Raw genomic sequence first — 18,354 nt, 5'->3', positions numbered from 1 at the left:
TCTCAATTTTTAAGGGTGGTGGTTAAGGACTGCCTTATCTTTTGGAGGGAGGTTCCTCTGGCCACCTGGAGATCATCTCTGGCATTTGAATAGCTGGGTAATGTTTTCCTTCTCCTGACCAAGGTAAAACTGCTCTTAGTTATACACAACATGAGGATTTTTTTCCTTCAAATCTTGAATTTATATAATCTGTCTGCTGACAGATATAGCCAAATCAAACATCTAAATAGGATTAATGCAGGCAGCTTATTACTGGCTCTTGAGGAAGGCCAGGAATTATGGTTATCAACCATAACAGGGAATTTGGGGTGTCTGGCTCTACAACTTATCCTTGAAAAATACTATACAAATATCTTCTGAACTGGTGAAAAGTAATTTCATATTCACTGAATAACAGAGAAGAGTGCAAACTAAAATAGCCAGATCTGAATATCAGAGTATATTTTGGTTTTTTTCTTGGTGGCAGGAGGATGAACATCATTATAAGTGCAGTAAGTGCTGAGCCATATTTAACCCTCTCAACACCCCATCAAGACCAAACGTAACTATGTCAATCTTTCCAAACATCAGAAAATTGCCTGACCATGGAAAACTACACGTTCTGTTCAGTTTTGGGTCCACTCTGCTATTGGGAGGGAAATATTCAGTGATGTCTCCTGCCCTTGGATGGGATTTAGCTGGAAAAGCTGTCTAGATGCTTCCTGGTTTACAGGGAGCCAGGTGGGGTGATGTGTCCCGGACACACCACATCAGGCTTATGGCTGGATGTGATGGTCCTGCACAATTTTGTGCTGGGGAATGTAGTGCACAAGGGCATGGTAACGAATATACATTTTTTCCACTCCAGATGGCTAACTCCAATTAATCCTCCGGACACAGAGACTGGAAGTACAGTTCTTACCTCCTGGTGGTTACCAGCAGCCTGTTTGAACAGAGCTGATGACTCCCAGTGGTGTTCTTGATGGGCAATGTCTCCATCTTTTAAAATAATCCTCAGAGACAGGTGATTAGTTCCCTTACTGGCATTTTCACCTGCAGAAATGAGAACTGAATGGGCCGACTGATCATTTTGCACCGTAATTTATGCGTGTAGTCCAATACAGCTCATACAGAGGATCTATTCCTCTTTTATCATTGGGACAAATTCCATCTCTAGAAGCTCTTCTTCCGAGAGAGGATGAAATATCTAAGCCATCACCTGTCTAACACCATTCAGCTGGTATTTATTTCTGACATGCTCGTGTCAGTAGAAGGCTTTCCAAGCTCACAGAGATATTGGGAGGTTTCATTTATACAATACTGTGAGATTGCCTGATCAAAGGCATACAAGTGGAAATCATTACTGTTATTTTCAGACATGTCTTTAATCACAGCCTCTCCCTATTCATCCCAATCATTGCAATTGTAAATCAGAAGTGAGTTCCCTCACCACCTGGCCACTTGGTGCTCTTTTAATTTCTGCCTGTTGCCTGTACAGTGAAATTTCTCCTGTATCCCTCTCCGTGATGCAAACATGTGCACTAAAATTTGCTATGATAGCTTCACTTCATGTGGATTTGCTTCTGCAAAGAGAGGTGATACTGAACTTTCTGGATCTCTCCCACTATGAAATGGGGATAATGCTTGGAGCTATCAGTGCAAGGACCATTCACCAGTGCCTGACAACTTTGCTAAAGTGACTGAATTATATTCCTATCAGCAGAAAGTGGGAAATGAGTTACAGTGATTTTAAACATGGGACTAGAGAAATTTGACCTTCTAACTACAGAGAGGAATAAGCTTGTTAACTTATTTCTTTATAATATGTATATTTTTGGTCTGATCATGCACTGAGTCCCAGTGCTGTGGTAACTTCTGGCCAGGAGAACTGAACTTTCTCCTTTCTGTTGTTTCTATGGGATCTGTGCACCTGATAGAGCTGATCTGTGATCTCTCCCAAAACCAGTGAGCCCCTCACTTCAAGAAAAACATTGAAGTGTTGGAGTGAGTCCAGAGAAGAGTGATGGAGCTGTGGAAGGATCTGGAGGACAAGTCTAAGGAGCGGCTGAGTGATCTGGGGGTGTTCAGCCTGGAGAGGAGGTGGCTCAGGGGTGACATTTTCACTCTCTGCTGCCTGAAAGGAGGTTGTAGCCAGGTGGGGTTTGTCCTCTTCTCCCAGACCACAAGTGACAGGACAAGAGGACATGGCCTCAAGCTGTGCCAGAGGAGGTTCAGGTTGGACATCAGGAAGAATTTATTAATGGAAACAGTGGTTAACCATTGGAATGGGCTGCCTGGGAAGATGGGAAAGTTACCATCCCTAGAAGTGTACAAGAAATGACTGGACATGCCACTTAGTGCCATGGTGTAGTTGAGTCTAGGTGCTTTAGGTGTTGATCGGTCAAAGGCTGGACTTTATGATCTTGGGGGGTTTTTCTAACCCTGATTCTATGATTCTGTGTGCATCCACTTCTTTTTTTTTTCTCTGATCTTTGTCGTCTGGGAAGACTTTAGGAGATGTGGCAGGTGAGGGTGGAGCACCTACAGGAGCACCTACTAGAATAATCTGAGATCTCTGCTGGAGATCCACTAGGGCCAAGGAAGAGCATCTACTGCACTCCTGAGTTTTGTTTCAGAAGCTGGATCTTTTGTTTCCAAAGCCTTACAAGCACACAGAGTGGGGTGGCTTTGCCCAGCAGCTCAGGCCAATCCAGCTTGACAATGGCAATGGAAATCTGGTTTGGTTTTGTGCCTGGTTTTGATTTGGGGCACTGGAAACCATGAGAGTGCCAAGAAAATATTGGTGTTGCTGACTGCTTCAGATGACAGCAAATCTCATACATGCTGGCTGGGGAAGTGCCTCCATTCCAGCAGCTGCAGGTACTGACTGTTTCCATGTGTTTGTCTCATTTGGCTGAAGCCCTCTGTGCTTTTATAAAGGCTAAGGTGTTTCCCAGCTCCCGTGAAAGGAGGTCAATGTCTTGGGAGGACAGGAATGGGAGGGGGAACCTTCCCATCTGAAATCACAAATTCTAGTCTGGGCCTAGGTCATCTGAAAGTTGTCATCACTTAGAATTTCAGTCTACTTGTATTTGCCCTGCATGATTAAATATTCATGCTGGGATATTGTGCCATGCACGATCAGAATATTCAATGTAACCTCACTGGAAAAACTATGCTGCAGATGTAGTCAATGTCCTGCTGCTTTCTGAAATGAATTCTGCATTTGTCCATGCTCTAGCTTCTCTCTGATGGATGTCAGACTAGTCCCAAATGTCCACATGATCATCCCATTCCAAGAGACTGATTTTTTTGCACACAAACACAAAAAACCTGCCTTTTTTTGCCTGATAAGGCAAAGGGTGTAACATGCTAAATATCCTTCTCACTCCCAGAGGTGGGTGATCCGTCTGAGAATGACAAGACTGCTGAGGAGCAAACCCTTTGCTCAGGATCACAGCAGAACAGCTTCTAGTGCAACTAGCTGATGGCTAATTGGCTTGGGGCTGGCAGCCTGGTGCTTTCAACAGCCTGAACTTCACTTAAAAAATTATAGTGATTAAGTAAACACAACTATAATGGAAATCTTTACTCTGCATATTACAAACCAAAATGGCCATGAAGGGAGCAATTATGAAATCTCAGGACTGTGGTGAGGGGAGGAATCGTTTGAGCTGTGCTGTTGTTTGTTTTTGTTCATCATTTATTTCCCCTGGGAAACTTGGCTCTGAAGCAGTCTCTGCTGCATTGAGAGATTCCTTACATTTTTGTTAACCCAATTTCCCATCCAGTCTTAAGCAAGATGGGAGGAAATATAAGGGGTTTACATGAAATCACAAGACATGATGAACTATCTTGGGGAAGAATTTCTTGATCCAGTTTCCAATTCCTGTCATAAGCCCATAGCACGAGCTGCACACCAATTGTCCTCTCTTCATCTGTTAGTCATCAGTGACATGACTGATTCTACAAAGACTTAAGGGAGTGGTGAAGATAATGCAGGAGTGGCAGTGTTAAAGCTGCACAAGTGGGAATTGCAGCAATGATTCCGATGTGGTGGTCTCCTACCCTTTCTGGAGATCTGTGTTTGGTCCTACTGCGTCTTTGTACTTGCCTGATTCAGGAAAATTATAGTGTAAAGCTGCACTAGGCTTTCAGCTTCAGCTGATTTTTGCTGATGTTTGTTCAAGACCAGAGGGAAATTAGCTGGTGGACTAGTCAGCTGTTAGTAGAAAATTGACTGAGAAATAGAGAACACAGCAGAGAAACAGTTGGCGAATAATGGGATGAGTGGTAATTCCTAGGTAGCAGAAAGATTGATGCGATCCAAAAACCCAACATACTTCCTAAATGTATATAATAATGGAAGTTCAAGAGCTGCTTCAAGGGCAGAAACCAACTTGGAGACCTTTTCCTCGATTGAACAGGCTTAAACAAGGGAAGAGAGTCCCGCATTTCCTTTTGAGCCCTACTTAAAGCGGCAGATCTATCAGCACAGGTGCTCCGTGTGGTGTACAAACACGACAGCTAAGCAAAGCCACTGGCTACCAACTGATAATTGTCCAAGATCTCCATATGAGGGCAAACATTCCCAGGTGAGAACCGAGTGTGCTTCAGGAATGGAGAGCAACCCACATAGGCTTGAAAGAAGAGACCAGAAATGTTTGGCAATTCCCATCACATGGCTGTGTATTAGCTAAGGAAGAAAACTGCCCTGGTAACCATCCAGGCTTTCCCCTGGCATCATGGTGAGCGCATCCCCGAGACGTGGTGTGTGGAATAAGAGAACAAACTTCCTCCTTCCCAGGCAAAACACACTTCAGGTACAAGGCTTCAGAGCTGAGCTAGCTGGTTGCCAAGGCAGTCTGGAACAGCAGCAAAGTGGGTGGTGTCTAGAGGATAAAGGACTGAGTTTGGTGGGAGAGGGACTGAGAGATGAAAGAAAGGACTTAATTTTTAGGGATGGGAGTAAATATGGCAGGATTTTGACAGCAGGCTACAGCTCTTACCTCAGCAAACCAACCAAAGAAAGGTAACCACAGCACACACACTAAAGGAATGGTTAATATTATTCCTATTCCAGGGCAGTAATAAAACACATACCTTCAGGTTGGTCTGAAACCACCTCCCCTGCTCATCCTCACTTCTTCTGGAAGCCAATTAAGTCCTTCCCCAAGAGATGCTACATGAAACAGAGGCTTTTCTGAGATTGGTAATGGCTGTCACCCCAGCAATAATCATAATGAATCACACTTGGGCTCCTGTTGAGATCATATTTTCAAAGAGATGTTGGTTCTCCATCCATTCATTAATATTAATTAGCATGAAGTCGCGTTTCACTTCCCATTATGTGCCCAACCTGCAGCATCCTTGTGTGTCCTGTGCTAACGAACCAGATGCCATTTACGGCTGGCACAAAATAATTAGCTAATAGTTGAAGAATACGTATCTGAAGTTAGTTAAATATTTATGCCAGACTTTTTACATTTTGGCTCCCAGCCCTCATCTGGGGGTTGCAATGCAATTTAGGGAGAATATGAGGAAGTTTTCACAGTTGTCTGCAGAAAGCTTTAATTATACATCCTCCATATGGATGCAAATGTTTGATGTTATACAGATGTTGGCACCAAGCTGACCACCAGGTACCAGAGTAGAAATAGCAAACTTCAGCAAGCAGATCAAAATCTAACTAACTCCCTTGTTGTGACTGGATGCTGCATAATGCAACAGTCACTCTCTCACTTCTGATCCACCCTCTTTTGCTCAGGGACCTTGCTGCCAAATACTTCCAGCCAAACCCTGCTCCTGGAGGCCTCTGGAGGAGGCTGGGACCACAGAGATATTATCAGCAAGAGCAAGGACATCCAGCACTCAGAGGGGCTGGGATTCCTGGTGTTTTGAGAAATTGAGAATATCTCCCCTTCTGACTCACAGCATCATGCAGGGATGTTTGTGTGTGTAATTCCTGGTGTGCCTCCTACTGAAGGAGCAGAGAAGGAGGCTGGCAGACAGGGATGACACAGGGCTGTTAGCTGGATTTCTCCTTGAGGATATGCATAGAACATCTACTCTGTTTACTACTTTATATGTGAATGACATTGATATATGAGGTCCCACTGAAGGCTGATTTTTGCTTAACTTGCCTACCTCTCCCGTCTTCTGACCTTCCACTCTTAACAGTGTAGAGATGATTTGTTTTTGCATAGTCAGAAGCTCAGAAACCCCAAATTATCTGTAATGTCTTGAGCACATAATTATATTGAGCTTATCTCTGTGATTCCTCGGCACTTTCACCTTACTGTGCCCTCAGTGAGGCGCAGTCCCTGAACCAGCTCTGGTGGAGATCCAGTTCTGCTGAAGCTTTCATTTTTTTGGAGCAGGTTTGGGCAGGGAAATGGTGGGAGGGGGGAAGGGGAAATGTTGGTTAATGCATATGTTAGATATGATACCCGGAGAAAAAGTGCTTGTGATCAGTTCTCACATGAGTATCACACCCTCTAATCAGGTAAGACGAGATGGCTGCTGTGTGAGGTGCATCTGGGTCCTGTGAAGGAGCAGTGACCCACACCTTTCCTATTTCACCTACAACCCTGGTGCTCCTGCCCCTGAGATTGCCCATTTTCACAAGTAAGCAGAAATGGGCTTACTCACTAGGTAGATGAAAGGACTTCTAAGGAATATGTGGGTGCTCTGGTAGGTAGTGTTGCACTTCACTGAACAGAGCCCTTCCCTTTGAATCAGCCTCTGCTTTGGAGATTCAGCCTTTACAGGCAGCTCTTTTTTTTTTTTTTTCTTTGGGCTAGGTTATGAAAACTGTGAAGGATTTCTCAAGGTTCCAGTTAAATTGCAGTTTTTGCCATTCCAATCCACTGTTCCATCTCTGCAGGCAAAAACAACTGCATTTTCCCTGCCACTCCTTCTGTGCTGTGAAATAGCTGTCAAGCTCTACCCCAGAGTTAGCTGCATTGTTGCGGGGGAAGAAATAGTTTTTTTCTGTCCATGCACAGAAGTGAATAGCTAAATCTCTTTAGATGAAGAGGCAGTTATTTTGTCCTAAAGAGTGGGAAGTGAATGGAGGAAACAGCGAGAAGACTACAGCGAGCTACAGCTCAAGAATCAGTTCAAGATATTTATTTTCTGCAGAGGCATCTAGTGATTACAACAGAAGAGTCCCACAATTTTTCTTCTCCTAGGTCAGGAACACAGGAGCAACACCACAGTAACTCACTTCTTCCCTCTTGAGGGATGGCTGTAAAGGCAGTGGTTTTAACTTCTTGTATTTAATAAGGAGCTGAGAGACAATAAAGCAACAAAATGAAATTTCTGCCCATCACGTAGCAAGAAGGGGAAAGAGGTTAGACAAAAGTCCAAATGCCAAGTCTGAAAAGTGGAAAGCAGGGGTGTACTGGTTACAAAACACTTACTCCACAGAGCTGGCCCTGAACACGATAGATGCACTCTCTTTTTGGTTGCCTACAGCTAACATCGCTCCCATCAACATTTTCTGCCATGGCAGAAGAGCTGTGCTCTTTGCATTGCAGTGCAGAACTGCAGGCACTAGGAAGAAGGAAACCAAAGTAGCTTTGGCTGAGGGGTGAGACAGCCCTGCAGGGTTTAGTTCTTAAGGACTGGTTTGTGTACTTTAATATGTCCATCACTAATTTATAGCGCCTGGCTCGAAAGGAAGCTTGTGCTGCAGCTCTCCAGGGCACCAGGACACCAAAGCAATGCACAGGAGAGGCTCCTCAGGCCTTCAGAGCTATTCTCTGGATAAGGAGGTAGTCAAAGGAACCTGGGAATGCTGATAAGGCAGCTGCTTCTTTTTTCATTGCTCTATAAACTTCTATAAAGGTTCAATACAGGTAGTAGCCACACTGCCCACGGCATAAGAGGCCAGGTTCTCATTTGCAGAGAGGCTGACTGGAGGCCTGTGTGTGTTTCTGCTATCCATGGTCTGCACCCCCAGGATGCTAATGAAGAGCTAGGAGGAGGATTTCAGTTGGGTATGTGCTTTGCTTCCTCTTCTGGAGAGTGCCTCCTCTGTTCTTCGTTAAGTTGGAAAGAAGAAAGCATGGAGGGCCAAAAAAAGGGTGTTGACCGAGCAGTTCTGTAGGAGAAGTTCCTAAGCAAAGGAAAAATCCTCTCTCTCAGTCTGGTGAGAATAACACACGGTGCTCTAGTTACTGGGGGCATGGGTGAAGGGAGCTAGTGAGGATGCCAGAAAAAGAGTGCAGCAGGCGTCATTGCATGGTGGTGATCTACTTTCAAGTGATACCAGAAAAACCTATTAAATATATAACCTCAGTGCCCAGAAAAATGTGTTAAGAGGTTTATTCGTGTAGGAAAAGCTTCATCTTATAAATATAGATAAGGGCTTCTTTTTTTTCCTTCTTCTTTTGGATTTCCTATACAGAAAACGTATTTGGACTGTAATTTCCCTTCTGGGAAGCTCTACCTAGTTATGCTGCTTTCTGTCTGGCAGGACTGTGAGGTCCATGCTGGAAACGGGATAGCTCAGTGTGATGTATCCTAACATGTATCCCACTACATCCTGTTCCAAGCCCCATCCTGCAAAGCTCTATGCGTGTGCTACCCTGCAAGGGGGCTGGTAGTTTCACCAAGCAGGTGTAGGACTGCTGAAGGTGATGGTTAGCTGCTGTTCTTTTCAGGATGTGTCTGCTGCAGGGCTGCTCCTGACTGCCCTGAAATAGAGGGAAAGATCCACAAAATACAGAGCCACAGATCCCACTCTTAGTTTCTCCTTCTCTCTCTCAGCATAGGCCCTGCAGAGCACCTCAGGTGGAAATATGGTTGTGGAGATTAAGTAAACCTGCTATCCTTCAGGTTGCTGCCTTCCTTCCTCAACAATTCTCTTGCCTCTTTCAGAGGGTAGAACAGGGCCTCTCTGAGGTCCCCAGCCTCATCTGCCAACAAAAGTCCAACCACTACCTTTATGCTGAACACAAATCAACCTGTGTCTCACCTTTACATCCATGTTCTCTAGTCCAAATTAAAATTTAATTTTGTTTCTGTGTTGTTTCTTTATGGACGGCTCCCAAAAGCTCAAGCTCAGCAATGCTAACCCCAGCCTGTTCTTGCCCACAATCCCCATTGATTGTGGGGGATTTTGGTCTCCCCACATGGCCTGCACTCAGGGCTACCAGGCACCTGGTCCTTCCACCCTGGCTGCCTAGCTGTCATTCCATCCCCACAACCTTGTCCTGTGCTGCTGATGTGCAGTCCTGTCTCATCCAGACACCTGACATCTCATACTGGCCCATGCCCTTTCCTCCATCCTTCACAGGAAAGCTTTGAAGAAACCCCTCAAAACGATGCTGGACTGGTCATCCTCCTCATGCTTGGCTTTTTGGCTTCCTCTCATTTGCCTTGACTTCCTGTGCCTTCACAGCTCTTCAGCAGTTCCCGAGTTTCCCTGTTCCAAGTGACGTGCGAGGCATGGAGGCCTGTGCCAGCCTTCCCTTCACAGTTGCTCAGACAGCCATTGTTGGGCTGTACCTGTAGGACCATCCTTGCCAGGGAGGAGCCCGCTGAGGACATCCACAATCATCTGTTATCATCCCTTTTCACATCTCCTCTAAGTTCCTGTCATTTGTGTCTACAAACAAGTAAACTAAAGAACTGCCAATGTAGACACTCTTGGGGCTTAATCACAATGACTAACATTGCCTCATGGCTTCTTTATGCTCCTCTATCCACAACCATCTGCTGTTGCTTTGCTTACCAATTGATAACTGTGAATCAGAGCATCTCCTCTTCCCATCTCCACCCCACCCTAATCTCTGCCTCTTTCTCCTGGGGGCTATGACAGCTTCCAATGTCACCCCATTACCCACAGGCAAGGCAACTCACGTCCTCTTGGTACAAGGAAGCTTCCTTTTATGACTATTAAGGACCATCCCATCTATGTCAGTTGTGAAACAACAAGATGACACCATGCCTGTGTTATAATGCCATTGTATTTGGCTGCTGAGATGAAAGTGGAGCTGGCTTAGGTTGCAAAACTCTTGCCTTGCTCCTTCTCAGGTGCTGTCACTGGTCTGTGACACACTTCCGAAATCCCATTTCTGGCCGAGGGCTTTGGGTATTTTTTCTGTTTAGCTTTTTTGGGGAGTAGGGGGGGTTTTGTGTGGTTTGTTTTTGGTTTGGGGTTTTTTTTGTTTTTTTTTTTGTCGTCTTGGGAGTATGAAGATATCAGATCTGGTCTTTCATGGCTTTCATGGTCCAGACCTCTGAAGTGAGGCCTGTCTGCATCCATGTGTCCCAGATCAAGTGCTAGTACAGGTGCTGGCAGCTGTTGCCCTTCTGGTAGGGGTGCTTGCCAGAAAATTCATGAGACACTGCAGAGAGCATTACTTTTTCCTACTGGGGTGGAAACGAAGGCAAAGAGGGGTGCAGTAGCCAGCTGATTATCCCAAAGCAAGCCAGGAGGAAAGGTACAGTTAGAGCACAGGGGCTAGGCTGACCTCTTCCCACATGCTGGGGCTGGCTGCTGCCATTTCTGTTGTCTCCCCTGGGATGGGGGCTGGTGGACAGGCAGCAGATGACCCTCTTTCCTCAGCTCCAACTGCCCATTGCAGCGTTAGCCGTGGCTGGCATGTGTGTCTGCAGAGGAATTCAAACAGTACTTGCAAGAAAACAAAGCAGAGCAAACGGCTTTTCTTGAAAAGCAGCTGGCAAGCTCCAGTGGCTGGAGCCAGAAGCCCTTTTAGGGCAAGTGACGGTTCCCCTTCTCCCTTAGGGAAGAAGGATCTGCTACAACAGAGGCTCCTCTGTCATGGGAGGTTAGCAAAGGAATCTGGTGTACATTTTACCTGAGTAACGACTCAGATTTTTGGTTTGCAGCCCTGCTGTAAATCACATTTCCATGTGGGTGGGATGATCCGGACAGCTCCAGCACTGCCGAAGAAAACCTGTCCGTGCTGGCTGGCCAGGGTAATTTGGCCAATAGCAAGTCAAAGTCGGCATCCCTTGGGTGTTTGTGAGGGGGCCATTGCTGGGTCCTGCCTCAGGGGAACCCATGACCTCAGCTCTCTCCGGCTGTGTCCCCTGATCTGTCTTTTCCATCAAGGTAAAGTGGGAGTAAGATAATATCCCTAGGATTTGGTAACCATCTGTGTCAGGGCCAACTTTAGTCACAGCAGTTGCTTTCAGGCAGGAAATTGCTGAGGACAGCAAATCATCCTGACAATAAGCATCCCACAAACCTGTTGCCTCTTCCTCGAGCTTCACCCTGCGCCTGCTTCATCTCCATCTACGCAGCCGCTGCCGGTGCAGGAGGCAGGAATGCGGAGAGGGCAGCAGCAGAAAGCTTCCCTGGGCTCCCTCCTCCCCCGGTGGGGCCTCCGTGAAGAAGTGACAGGGTGCAGAGAGGGGGATCACACCAAAGAAGCTTCCAGAGTCAGGAAGTTATTTTTTCCTCATTCTTGAGAAGCAAATATCACATGACCTGTGCAATGGAAAAGCTCTTCTCAGCACACGTTGAACAGCATTGAGAAGTGAAGAGTCGGCACAAAACTGTGTTGGCAGTTGACATTTCATGAGCACATTGCCAACAGGCTCAGCTGAGAGAGCTGAGGAGACCCTGGAGCAGGACAGCCCCTTTGCCTCCCCCAGCATGGTGCCTCTGGGGGTGCAAGATATTGTCATGTGAGCAAGACAGAAAGCTGTGGACCAAAGTCACCCCTGCTCCATATGGAAACTGGTGCCTTGTCCCCAGCACGGTTTCCTGTTGGCACAGAATTTAAGGAGGTGACACTAAAGTGTAGGGGGTAAAAGCTATTCCTGGTCCTCTGGAGAGGGTTTTTGACTACATTTTGTTCTGGAGGTGTAAGTTTGCTGTTCCATCCACAGCCTGCCTGCTCTAACATTGTAAAGGTGACACGGGGATGCTTGGACAAGCTCCTACTATAGCTCACCACAAGGAGAAGGGGCAGTGCTTACCCTGCCAGTGCACTAAATTAAATTACCTGGTTGCAGCACTAATGCACAAAACCTGTTGCTTCCTTTGGGAGACTCTGGGAGCTGAGAAGTTGGAGGCAATGAGTCATTTGCAGTGTAGCAGAGAAGCCATTCGTTGCCTGCCTGCATTGAAAGATATCTGGCTGCCTGTGCTGTGTGCTTTCAGTTCAGGCTGGAAGTGAGATAGCAAAGCCTGCTGTGTTTGGGAATGGCAACCCCTTGGAGCAGGAGATGAAATGCTAAGGGAGAAAGAGAAGAAGGTGGTGGAGGGATAAACAGGTGACCAAGTCTCGTAATGTAGCATTCAGGAACCTCAGTAGAAAGTGAGACTCCTAGGCTTTCATTCCTGCTGTCATGAATATTTCAAGGTTTCTATAATGATTCTTGAATGTAAAATGCAAAACAGTTGTGGGAGTAAGGGCATGGTGTCCTGGACTTCTCCCTCTGAGATGAATCCCAGACCATTTCATTATTACATAAAGGTGACCAACACCCACAGCAAAATGCAAGCAGAAATGCTGATATCTTCCAGTATCGGCTGCTACCTTGCTGTCAGGCCAATATTGAGAGAGGTACGAATTGGCTGCAGTCACAGAAATGAAGGTGTGGACTCTGAAACCTAATGATAACATATTTCTTCCAGAGTAACAATGAAAGTGCTTATCACAGCTAACTGGATGAAAGAAATGTTTTAAGATAAATGACAGCAGCTGAGAGACTGCTTTTTTCTTTTCTTTTCCTTTTTTTTTTTTTTTGTACAGTTGCCCAGAACTGTTTAGAAAGAATTCAGACACACCCAAAGAGTCTCACATTGTTAGATTGGGCCAAGAAATAGATTTTCTTCACTAAAAATGATTCTGTGGAATAATGGGAAGTGCAACCAGGAGCTGAAAGTCTTGGGAGATGCGAGGCTGAAAGTATACTTGGCAAAGGTGATTTCTTCTTTTGCTTTTTACTGCTGAAACACCCATTTTTTTGCTGGTTGAAAATGAAAAAATTGATAATGGAAATGTCCATTTGCCCCTTTTTCTATGTCATTTTCTTCCCAGGGTGGAAAGAAAACAAAGATAAACCCCTGCTCCATCAGTGATCATGAGGTTTGGAGTCAACCTTTTAGTCACATGCCTGATTCTGGCACTCACTGTAAGCGTGGGGAGGTCTGAATTAACTGGCAAAACAGCACAAAAGCAGGACTTGAGCTTGATTTTGGTAGGTAGAGTTAAAAAGCAGAAAAGCAGTGTGTTCATTCCTGTGTGTACTTCAGGCAGAGCCTAGAGAAGCTTGGAAAGTCCCAGCAGCAGCTGCAGGTCTGGCTGGCCATGGAGCAGAGCTTACAGCAGCTTGCCAAGGAGTTACCTGGGGCCTCGCCTCTGTCATCTGTGCTTAATGAGCCCAGTCTTCTTGGCCCTGAAGGGCTCTGCCCCTGTAATTTGTGCGTGCCCATGTCAGGACCAAGACGTTTTCCCACTGCAGCACAGAACAGCCCCATGGGCTGCTTTCTGCCTGTCCTCAGAGATGAACAAGGCAACAGCTGAACGCCGCAGAACACGGCGGCTGAGAGTTAAATCAGGAACAAGCAAAGCTTTGCCTTATTGTAGCTCTTTGCTCTCGCAGAGTGCTCACCAAGCTGCACTAATGCTCCAGCCGAGTCTGGAGGGGACATGTGGGAGGACTCCTGCAGCTGTCCAGCCGGGGTTCGAAGCCAGAGCTGACTGTCAGCCCAGCTGGGCAGCACCAGCCCTCTCCCCTGCACTGGCTTGGCTCAGCCTGGGGGAAGTCCAGCAGCCAGCACAGGTGTTGGAGGACTGCAGGTATCCAGTCAGGTTGCCACCTCTCCCCTGACCTTCTTCATCTTCAGGAAACATCTTTCACTCTGCACATACTCCAAAGCTTGAAGCTGCTGTGTGTTTCTCAGAGAGATGTTTCCCTAATGCTATTTCCCAAGGTGGTAGTATAATGTTTTTCCTCGCAGATAGATGACAACCTCAGGCGGAGTGCAACATCAGACGTGGGTACATTTATGAAAAAAATTGGCATACTCTTCTGTCAAGCAACAGTTAAAAGAAAATCTGCAAAGGGATTAGCTGCCATACACTCTGGGGCTTGCTGACAGATGTCCTGAAAATCTGGAAATGTGTCGATCTATCTTTACACAGGGTTTTTGGTTTTTTTTCTAGTTCTCTCTCCTTCTCCCTCTCCTCATCCATCTTCCCAGGGCACACAAATGGGAATTCCTTCAAATCCACGGAGCTTCCTGGGAAGTGCCTGGATGCAATTCACGGATTGGCATACAGGTCCTAGGGTGCAATCTGGGCTCAGTTAAACCCAAAACCTCACTCTCGTTAGATGCCAGCTTTCCTGCAAAGGCAGCAGTGCTGCTTTGTGCCAGGGCAGTTAGGGTTTTCTTTCTGTTCCAACTGCAACCTCTCAGCTCATTTTAAAGGAGCTTAAATGTTGGCCATTAAATATAAATATCTTCTTTTTCCTCTGGGTGAAACTGATGTTCAAAACTTCGCGGTGTAAATAAGGTCTGGAGAAAATGTTTTAGGCAATGATTCTGTGAAAATAAATGGCTCTGGCCATTCCTCCCCACTTCAGACCAGAGCTCTGGGTGTATCTCCTCTCCCTTTCACAATGTGGCAGAGGAGCTTTGACCTAATTGTGATGTTCCCCCAAGCACACCTTCAGGCTTAAGACCCTGAGTTCTGTGGATTGTGTTGCGTGATCTTGGGCAAATCACATAGGATGATTTTTTTTAAAGTGCTTTCTGTTTCTGGATGGTTTGACTCTGCTCAATCTGAAATGCTCAGGCGGCCTCTGAGAAGAGGAGGATGTGGATACAGCCCCCTCTCTTTGAGCCATACAGTCTTTTCTGTTCTCCAGCTCTGGCCCAAGTCACTGACCTCAGGGAGACAGTCACTCCCGCAACTGTGGTTAAATCTCCCCCTCCTCTCCTCCCTCCACCATCTCTTTCCCTCCCCTACAGGAAGGAAATAATTTTGCTAATTTATGGAGGAGTCAGGAGTCTCCTGCCTTGCTGAAAACAAGACAGGGGCCTGCCTTGCTCTGTTGAGTCCAATCCCTTTTGTTGCTTTAGTTTGTTACCATTAGCACACAGGTTGGTGCCTGCTCTAAAATCTAAAGGTTGCAAATCTGTTCTGTACCTTGTTCCCTCTCCTACCTGCTAATCAGACGAGTGGGGTAAATCCCCACTAGGTCCAGAACTTGAGGGTGTGCAGTGTTTTGTCCTGAAAAAGGACCAGCTTTCTTATTTCATAACGTACATAAGTTGCATTTCTGCCAAACCTCTTTTCTCTGAGGGCCAGACGATAGCTTAACTCCACTGTTCATCTGTGGGTCACGGGGAGCCTGTGCACATCGGGCAAGCAGCATGTTCAGAGTTTGGATGTTGATGTCACTCTGCTTCCCTCGGGCGAAGGACGCAGCTCTCAGTCACAGCTGTTGTATTACAGCAGCCTCTGGCAAGCCAGAGGTTTTGGGATGCATCTACCCTGATGGCCCTCGGCCACACAGCAGCCGCCCAGTCTTGCGTCTCGCTCAGGCACCCGTTGTGCTTCTTCCAGAAAAGGCAGGAGCATGGCAAGTGCCTGTGACTTGGTACGAGCACGGAGCAGCCCAGCAAACAGCAGCACGTGGGATCACTTCCCCTTCTCCCGCAGCCCAGTCTCAAGCCCTGCCTGCCAAGGCGAGCCATGGGGAAGCAAGTCCAAGCACACTGCTGGCAGTGACCGAGCAACAAGAAAGACGGCGGTGTGGGTTGCGACCTAATGAGTGTATCATCAGCATGGCCTGAGTCATGGCCGTCTGCCTCCAGCTATTACAGCTGCCCCCTGCCAAAGAGCAGCCGCGTGGCCTGACCAAAATGATCCTGCTGCTGCTGAGGACGGCGCTCCTGAATGACTCAGTTGTGCTGGGAGTACAAGGCAGCCCAGATCTGTCTTCCTGGAAAGCTGCTTCACAGTAACCTTGTGCTTGAAACAGTTTTGTCTTTGAGGGGACTGTGGTGCTCGTTTCCATTCAGCCACATGAATAAACCACACGGACTGACAGGCATCCACAGGGAGCCACAGCCCCACCACGTGAGCCTGAAACACCAGAGCCAAGCCTGAGGGAGGGCTGGCTGCCTCCTTAGGCTGGAGAAAGTGTCCTGCCCGAGCCTCAGTTTCTCCACTGATGCCGAAGTGAGGCTGATGTTTTCCCCAGAAGACCAGAAGGTGTTTGTGAAGTCCTCTGAAGAAGGGCGCTCTCGTGAGCACCAAGCTATTTTTATTATTGGGGTCAGGGAGGAGAACACATGCAAAGGTGATGAAGCTCTCGAAACACAGGTTCCCATTAATAGTCTTCAGGACACACAGTCCTTATTATAATCTAATTTGACTGGAATTGGATTAATCTTATAATGCTATAATGTCATTTCCACGGTCTTTTTATATTTTTATTGTTACTATGCATTAATGCAGTACTCTGCAAGAGCTCTGAGAAGAGGATGTGAGTTTAGTGAATCTCTGATAACATTTTTGCAGGGCATGCTTATGCTCCTGTTAGGCTTGTATGCTATAAAGTCACATAGTGCCTGGAAAATAGCAAGAATTCACATAAATGCATCTTGAATTATCTTCCAACAGGCTCCACTGCCAAAAGCAATGTATTCAGAGCCAAGACACGAGGCTTGTCCCTGACCTGTCCCGGGAGCTCGCCTGAATCATGCCAGTGTTTTCATCTCTGTTTCTTCATCTGAAGATGGAAATAATGTGTCCATATAGGAATGTCATGAATCTGAGGTCTATATCCCTTGCCATCTAGAAAAACTACCTTGTGTATCACCAAGCTTTAATACTTCCTTTTTTTGTTGAGTTTAACCTGCCTGTGCCCTGTATTTCTTAATTTGCCTTTTTTTCTTTTGCTATTATTCATTTTTCTAGTTATACATCTTTTGGAGCAATAGAGGAAATGATCTTTATCCTGCACCAATTTAAAGATGTTGGACGTTTACTTCAAAGTAGCTCCACTGTTCTTGCTCTGAATACTCATGGACTTGTCCATGAGGACTTATAATAGGACAAATGTGACAAATATTGGGTAAGCTGAGCAATATTACAGTGGATGACATTTCAGTCCTCAAATCACCTAAGAGAAAAGCCAAATAGACTAGTATTTTCTATGAACTCTTATCAACACCTCTGTTCCTTTTCCAAGTCTCACTTCAAGGCAGTGTTGATGCAATTAAAGCTTAAGGGCCAAAGCGTGAGCTTCGTTTTCAGTGCAAGTACAACACTAACCCTTTCTCTCCCAGATCTCTGGTTATTCTGTTCTTTGGTTCCTCTGCTCAGAGAGAGTGGCAAAGCTGCAAATTAAGCCTCCCACTCTGAAAATGGCATGCTTAACATTATTAGCCTGCAGAAACAGAATTTGCTGGGTCACTAGGAGCTGGCTACCAATGCATCTGCCACGACAGCCACGTTGGGAAGCAAGTCCATATGGTAATCCAGACAGCTTCTGACTTCTGCTGGGTACAGCTTCTAAGGACTTGGCATCTTTTATTAGACAGTTTGGGTTTGTGCTGTTTTCTGCCTTTCTGTGGCATAAAAGGGTTGGGTTCCTACATTTGCATCACCAACACTTCACTGGGGGATACTCCGTAGGCAGAAGGGTCTCTTGTAGAGGATCCTTGCAGGATGGGAGCACTAGGAGTGTACCTCATTCTGCTAGTGCTGTCACTTCTGGCCTCTTTCTTATTTTTGTAAGCAAACAAGCAACTGGGAGTTTCATTTGGAAGGAAATTTGAACCCCTTGAGAAGGGCTTTCTCATTCTCGTTTTATTTACAAACAACCTCAACCCCAGTCCAGTGTTGCCATATTTATGCATTTCAGAGTTTCCTGGATGTACTTTTAATGCAGTTCTGCCATTGACACACTGTGGTGTTGATTGACTGGGCAGCATCCCAAGTGCAGCAGTGCTTGCACATGGGGAGGGCTCACATCTGGCAACCTGGCATTAATACCAGCCCTGGATTCGGGTCTCGGCAACAGCGCATCGCAGCGGGACGGTCACGAGTTGATAGAAACTTGCAAAGCTCGGCTGTTATTTCTGATTTGCACGGGAACAAAAGGGCGCATTTATACCATGTCCCAAGACGCCGGGTTTCCGAGGAGCGCCCGAGGACTCTCTCTTTTTTTCCCCCCCCTTACAACAAAGGAACCCGGTTTATCCCTACAGCTCTTTCACGACCTCGGCTTCACCCCCGAGCCCCACGCCGCAACCTTTCCAAAGCCGCCGCGCTCCGCAGCCCGTCCCAGCAGCGCCGCTCGCCGGGGGCAGCCCCGGGCCGTGCGCGCCGGGCCAGGGGGAGCGGGCGGCGGCGGGGCGGGCCGGGG

This window comes from Corvus kubaryi, unplaced genomic scaffold (genome assembly GCF_017639235.1).
Source record: "Corvus kubaryi isolate FWS band 111438036 unplaced genomic scaffold, C.kubaryi_AGA036_p1.0 37391, whole genome shotgun sequence".
Lineage (NCBI taxonomy): Eukaryota > Metazoa > Chordata > Aves > Passeriformes > Corvidae > Corvus > Corvus kubaryi.
The sequence above is the reverse complement of the archived record's forward strand: the minus strand, read 5'-3'. Positions refer to the sequence as shown.